At 42.6% G+C, this 17,899-nt stretch overlaps 1 protein-coding gene across 1 annotated transcript in view; it reads left to right on the forward strand.

Moving 5' to 3' along the window:
* Positions 1-17,899, forward strand: part of myo5b (myosin VB) — a gene marked incomplete at both ends in the record, with an annotated part of 57,894 nt that overhangs the window by 2,282 nt on the left and 37,713 nt on the right. The window lies entirely within an intron of this gene.

Below are 17,899 nucleotides of genomic sequence, written 5' to 3' on the forward strand. Positions count from 1 at the left end.
TTAAAGCTCCAAGTGTTTGTGGTCCTCAGTGGAATATTATTGGGTCTAGACCTTTCTTTAACTTGAAGGAATGATAACAACATGATAGTTCACTTATCCCCTTATATTAGGCCTAATACTCTTTAGATCCTATATAAAGGAAATACAGTAAGTTAGCCTATTGGTGTATTTTGTGTCATTGTGTGATTCAACTCTTGCTCGCCCATATCTCATACTTTGTGTACAAGTATTGACAAATGCTTCTTGGCACTTGGTGTGCTTGCTACTAAATGGAAGCAGTCATCTATTGTTAACATTTCATTTTCAAAATGTCGAAAGATATGACAGATAATGCTGGAATGCTATACCATGCATTGTTGATTAGACCAATACCTTGCTTTAGTAATTGGGTGCTGACGTGCCTGTTGCCACTGACTTCAGAGACTCTTGTAGATTGAGAGTTTTCATACCACACAAGACATTTCCCCACTCTAGACATCAGAAGTGTCCCAACTCCAATGTTGAGTTGTAGAGTGATGAGGGTCAGTGCTTGAGTCCCACTGACTGAATAGTGGCGCCGGGGTGGAAAAGACGGTAAAAATGTAGGCTAAAACGACAAATTAAAAGCAGAGGAGAAATGGGCCATAGAGCAAACACTTGTGGTGATCCTCTGGAGTATAGATTCATAGACGCTGGTAAACAATCGTCTGGTCTCTTTAGGGATGTGCTTACAGCCATGGGTGTGTGTCTGTATGCGTGTGTCTACTCGACAGTACAGTGTGTTTGGTGTGTGCTCTCATACGTTCCCCTGGCTTCCTTTGTCCCTCCTGGGGCTTGTAATATTACACCAGAGTTGGAATATGCTGATTTATGGCTAATGCTGAGCAGGGAGAGTGGATTCCCCATGGCTATTCTAAAATGATTTGCATGTTGTTTTTGTGGCTAATGAATGAGTGTCTTCTTTCTCTCCCCTACATTCAAGCCTACAGATCTTTTAAGTTTCTCCTCTTCTCCCCTACTATAGGCTATTCAAAGCACTCCCAAGACAAACTGGCATTTCACGCCTCTGACAGTAAAAGTTTCTTCTTGCTTCCTTGATTTCAGCTCTGGAACAATCAGTTCTCCGTTTCTCTGATAAACACACAGGTCAAAGTTCCTAGAGGGAAAGAAATAACTTCCTATTGGCCACACCCAGTCTTCACCTGGGGATGAAGTCACTGTGCTGACACATGACGGGGCGGGGCATAATGAGCACTGGAGCGGAAGGCTAGAACACCTGTCCTCCATTGTCAGGGTTTTGATCTTACCTGTGTGCATTTCTAGCTGCTAGACATGTGCAGTGTTTTTACTGAAACCTGAGTGTCATCTCCACCTGTCTCCCTCTCCCCCTGCACTTCTCTGTGCTTTTCACTACCAGCTTTCTGACTGCTCTATGCCAAATAACCTAAAATGGAAAGCCTACTCTTTGAAACCCCATCAGTTATTCACAGAAAGGAATCACAGAATGAGTGATTACATTTCCACATCGTTTAGAATAATACAACTGTTCATTACCATGTTGTAATTAAGTATTGACATTATGTCTCTGGTCATGATTCTGCAAAGAATCATGATGAAATTCTGGACACAGTCTGAATGTGAATCTATGGGTCTAATTTGATTTAATTTTTACCAATCAATATGGTTGTTCTAGTGATGTTGGCCTTCAAACTAGCCTAAGTGGTAGTCCATATACTCTCATGAACATAATCAGTGGTTGTGTCGTTAGGCCACGGCTATGCAGGGTGAAGTGGACAGTATCAGTAAGGCAAGGTGAGGGATTTTCAAACACCCTTTGTCATGCATTATGCAACAACATCACTTCATGTTGAGTCAAAGGAAAACCGGTAGTGCAACTTCTTCCTCTGCCGTTATTCTTTGGCTTAAGCCATAACTCGCTTTACCCATCCCTCTCTTCATTCCTACTTCCACACACTCATCATCATCAACATACCTGTCTGGCTGCATATTTGTTCACGTATTATTTTGTTATTATTTTTGTTGCCTCGTTGCTTTGTATACATCTGTGATATCATGGAATGTTTTATCACATTTTGTAAATGTTTTGTGGTGGATAATTGTTGTATTATTAGTGATGAAGAAATCATCATGTCAGTCCATGTGAGGACACTATAGGACACTATGTGAGGACATTATAGTGATGAGGAGGATATCTTTTGTTCATCCATATTTTTCTTGATATCATAAATATCTCAGTGTAACTCTCTCTCATCTGCTGGATCCCTGTCAAGACAACCAGGCAGGACAAACTCTTACCTGATTGTATCGACGTAGAGCAGAAGCCCAGGGTAATTAAAAAAGCCATTTCATTAAGTCTGCTCGATGTGCGATGGAGTGATCAGAAGGAAAGGGGCTGAAGAAGATGGGAGGAAGAAGAAGGCAGAGATTGAGAGAAAGAGGGCCTAGGCTGTGTGTAGGGCCTAGGGCCTAGGCTGTGTCCTAGATGTGGTGCTGTCCCAGGAGAAAAGGGGTTTGGCCTTGTAACATTGATGTCTCCCATCATTTACGCGTGAACCTGTTTGATAAAATCTCATGTACTGTACCTGTCACTATCATCAGACTGTGCCCCATGGTGCAGAAAATACTGCTGCTATTCCTATCAGTTATATTACCTGAGCCATATGTCCCCATTTAATCAAAGCTGCCAGATCTTTGGGTTAAAGGTAGACTCTAAAGGTCAAGATATAATTTTCAAAACCAACGATGCAACAGACACTGTGTTACGACAGAGCAAAAATCCAAAGTAAAAAATCCAAATCCAAACATTTCAGAGAAGGGAGGGGGGTGTGGGGATTATCAATAGCACTAAATCATATGGACCTACAGTAGATGCAGAGCGAACCACAAAGATAGCGTCGCTCACCTGTAAAAATCGCGTCACTCGTGTGTAAAAATATTTTCGGTTCATTATGAGGCGGGCCGCCGCAGGTAATTAAGGGGAAACACTGGTAGAGTTGATAGGATGTCGGAGGGCAATGAAACGAGTGGATGCTCTTCACTACAATATCTTTGATGAAAGTTGCTCTGTTTTCACAGGCCTGATGACATATACCAGAGTCTACCTTTAAACAGAAAATAACTATTGCCCAGTGTGTGAAATTAAAGCGGGACTCTGCACTGGTTTATGTCTGTCAGGAGAGGTGTTAACAACTTGCTGCAAATTGCTGTATGTTCTCAGATTGACTCGAACATGAAAATACTGGGTTCATGCCTAAAGTTCTGTTTTAGCCAATTGTTGGTCTGGAATTGATATCCCCACTACTGATGTTAAATAGACGTTTTCAACAGGAAAAGTTGTTTTTTCGCCTCAGTTCCTCTTTAAAACATGTCTTTTTGACTTTTACGTACGGAAATGCAGCTTGTGAAGGGCTGTAGAATGAAAAGTGAGGGCTTGAAGAGGTTGAGCAGAGAGGAACAGACAATCAGCTGAGTTTAATTTAAGTTGACATTTAGAGACAGGCTGACGGGGCTTATTATATTACAATTAGAGAGTCTTGATAATTATTGGAACAGTCAACGTTTAAAAGACAAACTCATTCTATTCCAGTGTTACTCCCCTGCCTGTCCCTTTATGCTTGGTCATTTTTGATTGCAGACATTCAATTCACAGTTGATGAATGTGTCTTACTGAACCCCTGAAGTTCTGACTCCAATTCTGGTATCTGGGTGAATGACAGTGAGCCACCTCCCACAGTAGAGCGGATTAAGTGGCTCTATTTCAGAGGTTGATGTATATGCTGAGATGGAGGAAAGGATTGGTGTAATTGATCTTGGCGAGGACATTTCAGGGTAAATGATGCCTGTGCATATGCTGTGGGGATTGATGCCCCACTGAGGTGACAAATGGGTCTTGGACATGTGTGGGTGTATTGTGTGTGTGTGTGTGTGTGCTAATGTGTTTCAGGAGATTGGCGGGGCAGGGCGTGGCATCCAAAAGCATCAGATCAAATGCCAGAAGTCACATCTGTCACCTGACCACTGCGGTTCTCAAACCATCTAATTTCCGCGTTCATTTAGCACTGCCTCGTGCCCTTCAAACTTCCTGAAGGGCTGATGTGATATGGCACTTGAATTACTATAAAACTTTTCAATTTGTATTTCTTTATTTTGTAGCACACGGCACTCACTGTTGAAGTGTTTGAAATCTGGAAAGTGATTAATCAAGCCCAAGTAGTGGGCAGATGCTAATTAATCCTGTTTTAATCATTTTGGAAATGGATCTGGTGGAAGCTGTCCTCTATTCAGTTTATCTGAGGAGCTTGGCCGTCCCGACTGTGTTTGGCCTATCAGTGTTGGTCTGTAATTGAAGATGATTTGATCAAGACCTGAACAGTGACCTCCACTTACCATGTGCGAGAGACACGTGAAAGATTAGGAGAGAAAATCAAATGCAGAAAAATATTCACCTGGCAAACAGTGCCTTTGCATCATGTATTCATGTTTCTCTAAGTGATCTCCCCTGGCCTAGCTCTGTAAATGCCTCTGTTTAGGAAACAGCTCAGAAATCAATTACTTCTGAGGAACTCTCCAACAGGCTGCCGAAAAGCAGAAGAACTACTTTGGTTTTGTAGTTAATTTCCTCCCTAAATGGGACGCTCCATGGACCGTGGGACATGTATGGTGATGGTAATTGAACAAGACAGGGAGATAGTCAGGGGGACAGCCCCCCTTCCAACCCAACTCTTGTGTAGGAGTATCAGCCCCCAGGAAAGTTCATCTAAAGTGGAGGTTGTTTATTGTGGTTGCCTTAATTGCTCATGCTGATGAATTTTCTCATTACATTAACTATGTTGAGTGTAGGAACGAGAGGGGTGTCATGTACCTTCACTGTGTCATGTGAAAAAAAAGACAACTCTGAATCTGAAAGAAACTCTTCAAAGTACTTTGTGTAAGTTTATGCGTTATGATGATGATGGGGGGGGGGGAGTTCAATGCTCTCTCTGTGTCCTAATTATACTTTGATTGCGTCCCACGCTGAGACATTCTGCATGCAGGGGATGGCCAGCTCTGTTCTTTCATCTTGGAGAACTTCAGTGCCCCAGATAAACACACAGAATAGGGAGGATGGGAGGATTCACTAAGATGATGTATATCAATATTATATTTGAAAAGAGAAGGCTACTTATTAAAATCAAATGGCTTGAAAAGTGAGTAAGCAACAATGAGACATTTTTAGCGACAGCATGCATGTGCGCCTATGGGAGGACACAGACCTTTGTGCAAATGATATTACAAGATTAGGGCCTTGTATACATGACAATTGACAAAGGTGATACTCCAAAGGAAAGCCACTCCTGCGGAAAGGATTATTACGTGATCATTCTGTCCATATCTATTATGGTTGATCTGATTTATAATGTTAGGGTTAGGGTTACCTGATTGAAAGTGTTATTTGATAGACAGTTTAATGCATGCTATTAGCCTACCACTAGAGTGGAGCACATGCTTTGAGCTACATTACTGTTCTTTTGTTCTTTTTAAAATATATCCTTTAAATGCTTTGGATTAGTGGGAAATCGTATACAAAAGGAAAGGGAGGGAGGATTGGAGAAAGGGACAATGCCAGCCAGAAAGAGAATGAGGGAGAGAGAAAAAGGAGGGAAGAGGGAGTTGAACAGAACAAAATCAAGTCAGTCTCAATCAATGCAGCTGATTTATTTAACTGCAGACCCATTTACAGGTAACTTCTGCTATCAGTGGACATATCTCAGCACATTTAGACCACGTTGCTCCAGGGGAGGCTAGAGGAGGCAGGAACAAAAACTGGAGGATGGGCTCATAGTAATTACAGCATGAAACAGAATGGTATCAAACACATACCATTCTTCATTCCATTCCATGCATTACAATGAACCTATCCTCCGGCAATAAGGAAGTGCATACTGTAAAGTCATTGGTACACCCTCATTATCCCTTCCGAGCAACCTGCAGTCTGAAATGCATTGTTCTTCCTGCTGTAGGTCTCCCAGAATGGGAGGTCCTTGCTGTTTTCTGGTGTCATCGTAATAGTAACGGCTTTTGCCTCTGCAACTTTTTAGCTCATGAAGAGGGGAGAGGATGATGCTATGTTTTACAAATCAAATGAACTTCTGTATTCACAGAAAAATATTTGCATTGGGGCAACTGCACACAGGAGCAGCATTCTCTGCTGCACTGTTGCCTGGCCTGGCCTGGCCCCTTACACCCTGATAATTGAATTGGTTATGCCTTTGATCTTTATGACCACTATAATATCTTCATGACTCAGGCCGTTTATAGAAGAATGTAATTTCAATCACATTTTTCTGTGGATAAAGAACCAACATTTCTGCTTTTCCTCTTTTTAACAGTTTCAATTCCACCACAATTAATTTCCCTTTTCTGTTGGCTTCCTCTACTTCACTTTCACATGGATACATTAGTACCATCAGTGGTCGTATCACACTTCCCTATTTCATATGGTTTCACAATGCCAGTGTACTGTACCATGCTGCATGGCCTATGAGTAATCATTAGTAATTGGTTTCTCTGTTTACTTACTGCATGGGTGACTCGTTATTTAATTGGATTTAAATCAAATACATTTGTGGTTTTCTATGTCTTTTTCTTCATTATACCAAAAGAAAATAGACTACCCTTTTGGCACCAAAAACAGATGTAGAAAAAATTAAATACAAGTAGGCCAAGGTCAGGTACAAACACACACAGAGACCTGCTCCAGATGGCCTCTGCAAAAGGAAAACGTTATATTGACCACAACTCAGAATGGAAAGAATCCGTCTTAGGAACGCCACACCATATGTGTCGGCGCACTTTTTAATGATGAAGACAAATCCCTTGCTGTCCTTTTTGTAGAAGTGTGCAATATTAATCATTCACAATGCCAGTCACTTGCGCTACACATTTGTGTGATTTGCTGGCATGGCTTTCCCCACTGTATTCAACAATTAAGTCTTCATTTTTTTGGAGATGAGATAACGATGTTAATGCGGTGCTTGAAGAGGATGTGGACGCAGTGGTTTTAGTAACTATGACTGTATGATTTCCAGCTTGGAAGTTCCATGTCCTTTTCACAGAGGGTTCTGCATGGAACCTAAAAGGGTTCTTCCACAGGAACAGCCAAAGAACCCTTTTAGGTTCTGTACAATAAACTGTACAATAAGTGAATGTAGCAGTTCAATTTCAGTCATTCCGTTACACATTTTTATTTGGTTATTCTGTTAGTGTTAGTTTCAATGATTTATTGACTTATTAAACTAAATCGATATCAATAAAAACACTAGGGTCCGGTTTCACAGACAAGGTTTTAGCCTAATCCTAGACTAAAAAGCATCCTTCGACTCTCTGTCCACTGACTTCAAAGCCAGCACGATCCTCTCTACGTGCTCCTTGGCTCTCTGAAACCCTACAAGCTTGTAGAATAGAGTTCCGGGCAGGAAATGGAGAAAAACCGTCCTCACTAAAGACGTAAACCCTTATCTCTTTCTCCTCCTCAACTACACCTCCTCTGCATCAGCTGCTAAAGCGCCCTACTACCATTCCAAAATACAATCTTCTGCCTCTAACCCTCTAACTAAGAAATTGTTCTCCACATTTTCCACACTCCTCAAGTCACCTCCTCCCTGTCTGCAGATTACTTTGTCACCTACTTTGAAAAAAAATGACATTAGCAGCTCCTTCTCTCCACCTCACGCCAACACTGCTACCACCCCTCCCAGGCCCTCTGCACTACACTCACTCTCTGGCTTATCATCTCTTTCCCCCCCTCTCCCCTGATGATATTCTAAAACTGATCACGCTGACAACCACCTGCCCTCACGATCTCATCCCCTCCCCTTACTTTCTTTACCACCGTAATCAACTCCTCCCAAACCACAGGATCTGTCCCAGCTGCCTTTAAGAGTCAAGCCTCTTTTTCCAAGGCTGTGTTCTTAGCCCTCTCCTCTCCTCCCTGTGCACCCACGACTGTGTGGCCACCCACAGCTCCAACACGGTAATCAAGTTTGCAGACGACACAACAGTGATTGGCCTGATTACTGACGGCGACGAGACGGCCTACAAAAGTGAGGTTGACCGTCTGGCTCAGTACAACCAGACCAATAACCTTGCTCTCAATGCCGACAAGACAAAATAGCTGGTGGTGGACTTCAGGAAAAAGAGGCAGGCACAAGACCCCATCACAATCAACGGGTCTGCTGTAGAGAGGATAAACAGCATCAAGTTCCTGGGGGTTCCCATCACCAACAACCAAGTGCTTAAAAAGGCATAACGCCGCCTCTTCCATCTCAGGTGGCTGAAAATATTCGGCTTAAGGTCCAAGATTCTGGAGTCCTTCTCCAGAGGAACAAATGAGAGCATCCTGACAGGCTGTATCACTGCCTGGTACGGGAACTACACTGCCGTAGACCGCAAAGCACTGCAAAGGGACAGCTGAGAAGATCAGCGGTTGTGTGCTACCCTCCATCCAGGACATTTACAACGACCGGTGTGTCAGTAAGGCCCTCAGTATTATCAAGGACCCCAGCCATCCAAATCGGAAATTGATCGAACTACTGCCGTTGGGGAAACGGAACCGTAGCCTCGGGGCTAAAACCCAAAGGGTGTCGAACAGCTATTTCCCACAAGAAATCAGGCTCCTATGGAAATGCACCAGCATAAGGCAAAAGACTGTCCCCCTCATACCACCCCCACTGCACCAGGTGACGTGGAGAGGATCGCTGCCCGTCTAGTGTTCAACCTCCCCAAATTCCCTCATGTTACCCCCTCCGTCGCACCCTTCACTAGCTCCCGATAGCAGCTTGCATTGGATTCAAGACCCTGGTGCTCACCTACCGGCCAAGCAATGGGCACCCCCCAAACACCAGCCCGTTCACTCCACTCCACCTCTGCTGGCCGACTGGCTCGACCGCCTCTACGCAGATGTGGCAGTCGTGCTATCCGGTCAAGTCTCTTCACTATACTGGCACCCCCGCTGGTGAAACGAGCTTCCACCGTAGACTGAAGATCCATCTCTTCTGTCTATACCTTAACTGTCCCTCCTGAGACATCTACTTACCCTCTACCCCCTTTTTTACTACTAGTAGTAGGGATGCACCGAATTAAAAATTCTTGTCCGAAGCCGGAATTTAAGGAAACATTTGGCCGAATACAGAATTTTCTAAATTAAATAAATGTTCCTTTTTTGTGAATTTGTGAAAGCGTTTATTGAACATTCCAGCAGATATTAGGCTATACCAACAAAGCACAATAACTGAAAATAAATAAATAAGAACAGCATTGCACTGTTTGATCATGTCAAAAAACGTCTACTCAGGGTTTTTCCTGGCACAAATGAGGTGTTATGACAGAGAAAGTTCGTTAGTCCTTGTTAATTACAGTAGTAACATGTCAGTCCAAAACCTACTGTTGACTGTCTGATCAATAGAACTTTTCAGCGATTGAAAACCCTGATAGACTTCAAAAATGATCATTTTGCAAATAATACATTAAAAGTAGTACTGACTAACGCTAGTATAGGCTCAACTTGTCATTCTGGATAATGAAACAACAAGCGCTGGTTCCCTGTTTTGTCTTTATGTGCACAGCTATTTCGCTTGCAAACACAAAAGCTAAGCTTATTTGCAGTACAGCGAATGTGCTTTTTTTGCTATTATTCGTCTGAATACATTCGGTGGCCGAACCTTCGGTGCATCCCTAGTGGATGGATGAATCACTTGCGTCTCATGTATTTGTTGTAAGTCACTTTGGATAAAGGCGTCTGCTAAAGGCCAAAATGTAAGTGTAAATGTATCTTCAATAGAGATTTTAGTTAAAAGTGTGATCTCGTCCAGGACTAGGCTTAAGCCTTGTCTGTGAAACCGGCCCTACAAGTATTTGGTAGTCTACCTATGCTTCTTATGTTTGTTATCCTCGCTCCTCATGAGGCAGAGACATTTGAAAATGTCTTACACATATTATGTACTGTAGGTATTTGGTAACAAAATTACCCGGAGACTGGGCAACGATTCTTAAACTTATAGAAGACAAACTGTAGGATATTTACGTTAGCACTTGGTTGAAATAGATCACTAGCAAAGCTTCTGAGTTAATTTAAGCAAAGTTACATACAGCTTACAGCATTCCTACTCTGTGACGTTATAGAGAAGGGGTCAGCTCAGGTCGATGGTCAGTAGAAAAAGAAAGAGAGAGCTGTCTCTAGCTCACACATTTTATACCTCCGATGATATGATAATACAAGGCTTATGACAAAACACATTTGTAGCCCTATCACCTTACTCAGGACAGGTTAGGGTGTGAAAAGAGGGACAGTATTACTCAGGTCAAAGGGCAGGGGGCAGGTCACAAGAAGGGAGGCCATCTTGGCCATGTGTCCTCGGACAATGAAGTGGGCCATCTTTGACCATGTGCTCTCTAGGCCAAAGGAATGCTAATTCATAAACCCCCCCCCTTGTTAGGAATCTTGGAGACAATGACAAAGGCAGAACAGGTCTATGAATGTGTGTGCAATAAGACAGATATCTACAGGTTCTATACACAGGTCTGTGTGTGTGTGTAAAAATATACCACAAAACAATTTTCTAAAAATGAAATCTAAGTGTTGTTATTAGTTGACCGGGGTCTATACATGAACATGAATGATGTTCGATGTTTTTCTAAACACCTTCAAATACTTTTTCTGGTGGATGTTTTCTACGTGCTTTCCAATTGTTCAGATATGTGCCCACTCTGAACTATGTGCTTCCCAAGTGACCACAGATTTGGACTGCTGCCAGCAATGTCCATCTGGCTGCAAGACTGCTGCCTGTGTAACAGTAGCCATATGACGCATATTTACAGCACTGAGATGAACTCTGTGACACTGCTGCGCTGGGTCTGATTGCCGTCGGACCAGATTATGTCACAGCCATATGAATGAATGGCCCTAATCATTGCAAAGGGAGGTGAACAGGGGCGGCGCTAGGGGGTGGCTACTGGGGCTCAAGCCCCGGATGTTTTCTGAAAAGCCCCGAATGTTTTACTTAAAAAAAAACTAAAAAAAAAACTCTCGTGAGTAACATGCAGTACCGGAGTCCAACAGAGAGGCAGCAGCTGCGCGACATTAGCCTGCATACTGCGTAGCCTACCCTGCCCTGAAGAAGAAGTGATCTCAATCAGTGCCTGACTTGCAAAAGTGTAAGGATGGATATCCGAAAGTTGTTTTCAACAAAACAAGCGCCAAGAACTGTTGCAGCAGCCGTATCAGCAGCTGACAACAATGACATCACCAGCAGTGATGACATAGATGATGTTTCAGGTTTGTGAATCTTATTAGAAAGGTGACTGACTCACTGACACTACTTTTCCGGTTTGCTAATGCTAGCTGGCTATCATAACATAACGTTATGTTATAATGAAAATGAAACATAGCAAGGTACTGTTACGGTACATGGTAAGAAATCAAACAAAGGATAATACTTATGGAATGGAATGGAATGGAATGGACTTTATTTGAAAAACAGATGGAATGAAGTGGTTATTCACTTTATACAAATAAAGTGAATAACAGGCTGATAGTCTTTGATATCTGCACTCTGGTTGACTGAGTAACAAGTGAAAAAGAATGATGTAACGTTAATGTTACAGCTAGTAAACATGGAGTAACCACATTAAGTATGCCCTTATGGTAGGTAGTATGTATGTATACAGAACATGACTCAAATCTATCCTAAGATGTAACGCTAACTAACTAAGTTTGTTTAATGTCCCAGGGGGGATTTGATTTCACAGTACTATACACAGGCCAACAATACATGTAATATATCGTCATATAACACAGGACAAGACTCTAAATACAATATAAGTGGTGAGCACAGGGTCTGCCCTGATATACATACTGTAACATAACTAGCCTCAGCCCATCAATTATGTAATTCTATACAAATATAAATGATGGTGACTGGCAGGGGGAGCTACGTGTGCTGACCTCCCTCTGTGCCCAGAACCACCACAATTAGTTTGCTTCATTAAAGGGTGTGAATGTATATGTGTTCTCCAGTGCCTTTTGTCCGCTTTAAGGTGGTGGTAAGTTGAAGGTTGAAGGCAAAATTTTCCAGCGCGCTCTGCGCGCACATTATATTCTCCCTCTGGGCTAAGCCCCGGATCTCCTACGATCCTAAATCCGCCCCTGGAGGTGAAGTTGACTTCCTGCAAGGTTGATGTCTTTATGATTTTCATATGCGTTGCCTGATGACAGATTACTGTAGGCCAAGGGGCTGGTAGTGGTGCATGAAGTCATACAAGCAGAGCAGAAGTTTTTTTGGTGATAAATCAATCATCAATTTAGCCTAACTTTGTGCCCAAGACTCTATGGGCCCTATTATGCACTTCATCAATAAGACGAGGCGGTAGATCTAAACTTAAGACGTGGAGGCGTGGTCAAGGCCACTTTGCTATTATGCATGCGGTAGTGGGCGCCTAAAACCCGGCACTAAGCAAAGAAATTAGCCTTAGTCATGGGTGTGTTTTGGGCGTCTTCTCAATCAACCCAATCAGCGTGCCAGGTGCCATTCCCTTTAAGAACCGGCTGCGTTGAGTCATTAGCGCTATGCTATTATGGAAGTCCTAAGAAGGAGGTCAGCGCGCTTCTCTGCCTCTCCCTTCTGAAATAAAGCATTTATACTGTGACCGTAATTGACGTCTTGCCGTGGAGCCACGTGCGTGTTCATGTGTGCCCACATGCATGCGCAAACCGCGGAGGCGCGCTCGTGTTTCAAAACGTGCATGAAGTCTAAACTTAAGAACTTTTCAAACCACTTCTTATCGCTAGGAGCAAAGTCAGATCGCATAATAGCAGGGGCGCCTAGTGCACTTCATTAACATATGAACACTCCCACAATGAGCAATATATGCACGGGAGTTTTACGTCTTATGTGTGGGCGCCTATCGACACCTGCATAATAGCAGTAGCGCGTATGAAGCGCATAATAAGGGTGGCGGTAGGTCTTAACCTGGCGGTGCGTCTTAATTAAGACTTAAGACGGCAAGTTAAGAAGTGCATAATAGGGCCCTAGATGTGGCAAAGACGAAATGGAGTGATTCTGCTGGGAAAGCTTTTTCTTTTTCTTTTCTCTTTTGGACTTATTGGACATTTCAGCCGTGGGGCATCAGCAGTGCCCTGTCTTGGCAATTTCCTTCTCTTAGCAGAAGACAATTTACTGTGCTCTGTAGTGTGGCTCCAAACCTTCTATTGTGATCTTGGTATGATGTAACTATTAGCCATTTAACGCACCACTTAGGCTACTTTGAGCACTTTTCTCTTTGAACACAGTTCTCTTTGCCCATATTTCTCCTTCCACTCTAGTTTAACTATTGATCAAATAGTATGTCAGTTTGTACCTGCATCAAGAAATCAGTTATGATTTAGAAAGAAATCTACTGAAATGAAATGAAATATGTTTCGCAGTGTATGCCAGTGTTGAAAGCATATTTTTTGATTAAAGAGGAATTTACTCAGGTGTGTCCCTGAAATACTTTGTTGTCCCCTCGCTTGGGACTGTTACCTGGAGCTCAGAGCAGATTTGTCCTCTACCCCATCATCCAGCAATGGGCTGAGAGTAGAGAGGCTCTGAATCATCAGTCGGACTCAGACTGACTCATTTTGTCAGTCTGGATCTGACACATCATCCCATTGATGGGCTGAGCTGAGCACTCAACCCAAACCCAGAAAGGCAAAGCAAGGAATAACAGCTGATGTCTTAACGTCTATAATCTCTGGGTCCAAAAGTTCTATATTAGTTCCACCATTCAGTCTACAGAGAGGGAAGAACAGTTAGATGGTTACAATGGTCACCATCTCTTCTCTATTAGACCTAGTTCTTACTATTCCCTGGAGATGTTTAGCAACGTAGGCCTTATTTATTCAAGACGCTTTGCTCACAAATGAACACGATAAGTAGATTTTGGTCTATGCAGTTTTTTACTGTACCTTATAGGGGTGTAACAGTACACAAACATTTCAGTCCGGTACGTACTGCGGTTTTTAAGTCACGTTCGGTACGTTTTCGGTACAGCAGGGTAAAAATTCACAAAACATATACATTTGTGATGTAGTGTGCCTTGGATAAGTCGTGGACAACTGTAGTTTGTGCTTGTTTATAAAGGGCAAATATGATTTGCTGGCTGAAATGTGGACGAGAGAGAACTACGTAACGAGGCTCAATTACAACGTGTTTAAAACTTGTGTTCTCAACAACAGAGTATGGTCCGCTGCTATACAAACACCTATGGCGTTTGTTATTGCTTTGGCCCGGTCTGAATTGCTAGGGAGAGGCTGCTTAAATGGCTTGGGGAGCTGGGTTTGCATTTCACCGTTTTTTTCTTGTACCTGATGTTCACATTGGGGTGATGCCGTCTCAAATGAGTGAGCAAGTTCGACAGCCAGCCAGCCACATACCCGATCGCAGTTGAACAATGGTCCGATCCACCTGTCTTTGTCCATTGTCATTGTGGCATACCGTCATTGTAGTGAACCATAATATTCCCAAACAGGAGACTTAAGGGATGCTGATGGAACTTCAAGCTCTAGTTTAAATTAAACTAAACTAAACTACTGACAATCTCTCTGTGGTGTGTGTGTGCATGCGTACTGGCTGAGATTACTTCAACACACAAAAAAGTTCTGCACATGCAGTGGGTAAAAGGACATTTTCGCTATGAATGTGTTATACCGTTACACCCCTATTCCCTTACTGTGCGGCCAATGGCCAGTCAGGCTGTTGTGAGACCAGGATCTAAAGAAAACAGTTCATTCTCTGATACAGTGGGGGAACACATCAACATTTTGTCCAGTAAATGTATTTCCAATGCGCCTATTGCACCAGACTTTGGTATTACCCATGGTATTATCCATTTTTGTTACCTTGGTAACAAAAAAAACTTTTTATAGCCCATCAATATATTCTAACCCAGCTGACATTAATTAGCACAGATTGTAGGTAGAGTTGCCTCCTAATTAGTTATAGTTTTCAGCTGGTTCCTTGCCTTTCCTTTCTGTGGTGTACTGCTTTTTCTTATTGTGTTCAACACTTTTTTCCTGTTTCATTCCACTTTATTACACATAACTTTATTTACATATGGACTTTAATGTTTCGATTTTTTGTCTGGATTGTTCGAGTTAATACCAAAGTCTGGTGCAAATTTCACTTGAATTTCACTTGAATAGGCTCATTGGGGCCTATTCTAAATTTCGTTGTTTGGTACCTGTACTGTAGCAATGACAATAAAGTCCATTCATTCATTGGAAATACATTTACTGGACAAAATGTTGACGTGTTCAATACTTATTTCCCCCACTGTATGTGTCCTGGTGCTGGTGGCTGGCACTGCATATGACAGTATGAATCACGCCTTGCTGTGATGTCGTCCAAGTGTCTGATTTAGAGGGGCAGTGACTCATTGCTATTTTATTTCTGCTATTTTGGTGAACCGATGGACGTTACACACTTATTGTGAAATAAATAGCTGAGGCTGTAGTGAAATGTATTAAAATATAAAAAATGGCAGTAGCAGCAACAACTACACAAAAAAAATAATTTGGAGTGGGGGAGGAGATCTATTGTGACAAACAAGCAGGCTTGCAATCATGCCGAAATTACCTTTGTGATGTCAAAGATCTCTCAAGTGCGTAAATGGAAATTTTCGCTCAACACGGGTAGTGTCAACACTAGTTTATATGAATGGCCAGAGGGTTGACGTAGACAGCCCACCATAGCCTAGTTTCAAAACAGAATTGAAGTTGCTCAAAGTAGTACAGAGGTCTCTGAGAGGAACTCAAGTTAGCACGTGTGCACAGAGCACGTGACGCTGACACGCAGGCAATATTAGTGATAGCACAGTTGATTGCAGCACTATGCAAGGTTATTTTATATCTCTACAGTACATCTCCTCCCCGTATCTGCCGTCTCCTTATTAAACCGGATTAAAAAGCGCTGCTGTCAGCTCGCTTGCCGTGGAAGGCGCAGTGACTCTCTGTTGCCTGGGGGGAAAACAGAGCTCAAAGTTCAGTCCCCTAGTCATAGCATGGCTAACAGGATTGAGTCACTAGGTTGTCTCATCTAATGCATTCATACAGGGGAATGCATTAGGCCCTGGTCTTAGTTTAAAGGTATGATGCTTCTGCTTACTCCTATTCAAATATGAATGGCCCCTCTCTCTGATGATGCCTCAGTCTTGTGGGGACTATGATTAGGGCTTCTCACTGCACTGATACAGTGTTTGAGGCTGAGCTATCCCAGTGTGGAAAGTACAGATGCAAGATGACACCAATCTGAGGTAACTGTGCTCTCTATTAACACAGAGAGCACAGTTGACAAGTTGTTTGGAAGTTATCTTTTCAATTGTAAAGGTCATACTAATAGCCTGCTGTGTGTGGTTCACATGTCAACACACTAATAATAGGCCTGAATGTAGATTTGTCAGGAGGAAAACCTGGCATTCAGTTTAGTTTTTTCCCCCTTGAGCCACGGAGATGTCAGCCCCGGAAAATCCACTTGACTTCTGAGCCCGACTTTATATACACGTCCTGAAGGACTGATAACACTGTATGCACAGTTTTTCCTCCCGACAAACTGCATTTATTTGAGTCTGTTGAAATGTGAACCACACACAGCACGCTGTTTAGTCTCACCTTTAACATGAAAGCCTGGCGTAATGGAGGCAAGATGGTGAGTCAGAACAATTAGCATTTATTCATATTTTAGATTTAGTTAAGCCATCAGTTAGGCTATATTCCACACTTCTCTTCACTCCTCCTATCCTTCTCTTTCCTTGATGTAAACTGGGGACTAGAGGGATATTTTAGCTGATTAACCCAAATCTGCTGCTTCGGGATTTACACTCTTTCCTTAGCTCAGGCTTTGTATTTGCTCTCTTGCTCGAAAATATTGACATGCATCACCTTACTCTCTGGTATATTTGTATATACTGTACATATTTTCTTCTGGTCACCTACCGTGAAACCTCATAGCATACAGCTACCTGAGGATAGCCTATATGAATGTGTTTCTATGCTCCGTAGTTCTATGCTCTGTAACTCTCATTAGAGGGAAATATAGTGGTCATGTTTTTTGATCAACTGATGCTTCTTAACAATGAGTGCATCGTTTTGTTTAGCCATCTGCTTTCTTTACCACCCTCTGTCCTGTTTCAGTGCATAGTTATGCACCAGCCTCATCTGTGGAGGAATGAGGGGTCAAGACTGCATGTATCATTTGTCAGACAGACCTTCACTTTTCTGTTGGCCCCAAGGCACATTTTGTTTGGATCTGACACTGGCTTAACTGTTACTGAATGCCACTAGGCTATGGGAGTGGAGAGTGACACTGAAGGGAGAGTACAAATCCCCAAATCAGCAAATAAAACACCAGCTTTTCTAAACGTCCAATATTTTTGAAAACTGTGATTCATTTTCTCGACCTTAGATGTCTTCACAAAAACATGCATATTGAATGAAAATGATAGGCCCATAATGCTGCATTTCATGTGATTTTCTCATTTCTGATACTAATAGTGGTAACCTCAGAATGCAATTAGCAGCTGGGGGGTAATGGTGCATGTGATTAATCAGGGGAGCTACTGATCAGGGATCAGTCCTACTCTTGTGATGGTGGGGGGGGGGGGGGGGGGAAACGTCTATCTACTAAAGCAGACAGCTTCTCTGATGAGAACATATCTAATCATTCCACGGAGTTACTCACTTTTAATTTTCACTTTTCATCAAAAGCATCATCATCTTTTTAGGAGATTGAATAAGTTTGCTGTCTGTTTGGAATTTCGTGTCCCGTTAGCCTATTTTTGATCTACCTGTCAGCATGTTGTGCCTCAATGTAGTAGGCCTGTCTAGGAT

The sequence above is a fragment of the Nansenia antarctica genome (genome assembly GCF_963989245.1).
Source record: "Nansenia antarctica genome assembly, chromosome: 4".
Classification (NCBI taxonomy): Eukaryota; Metazoa; Chordata; class Actinopteri; order Argentiniformes; family Microstomatidae; genus Nansenia; species Nansenia antarctica.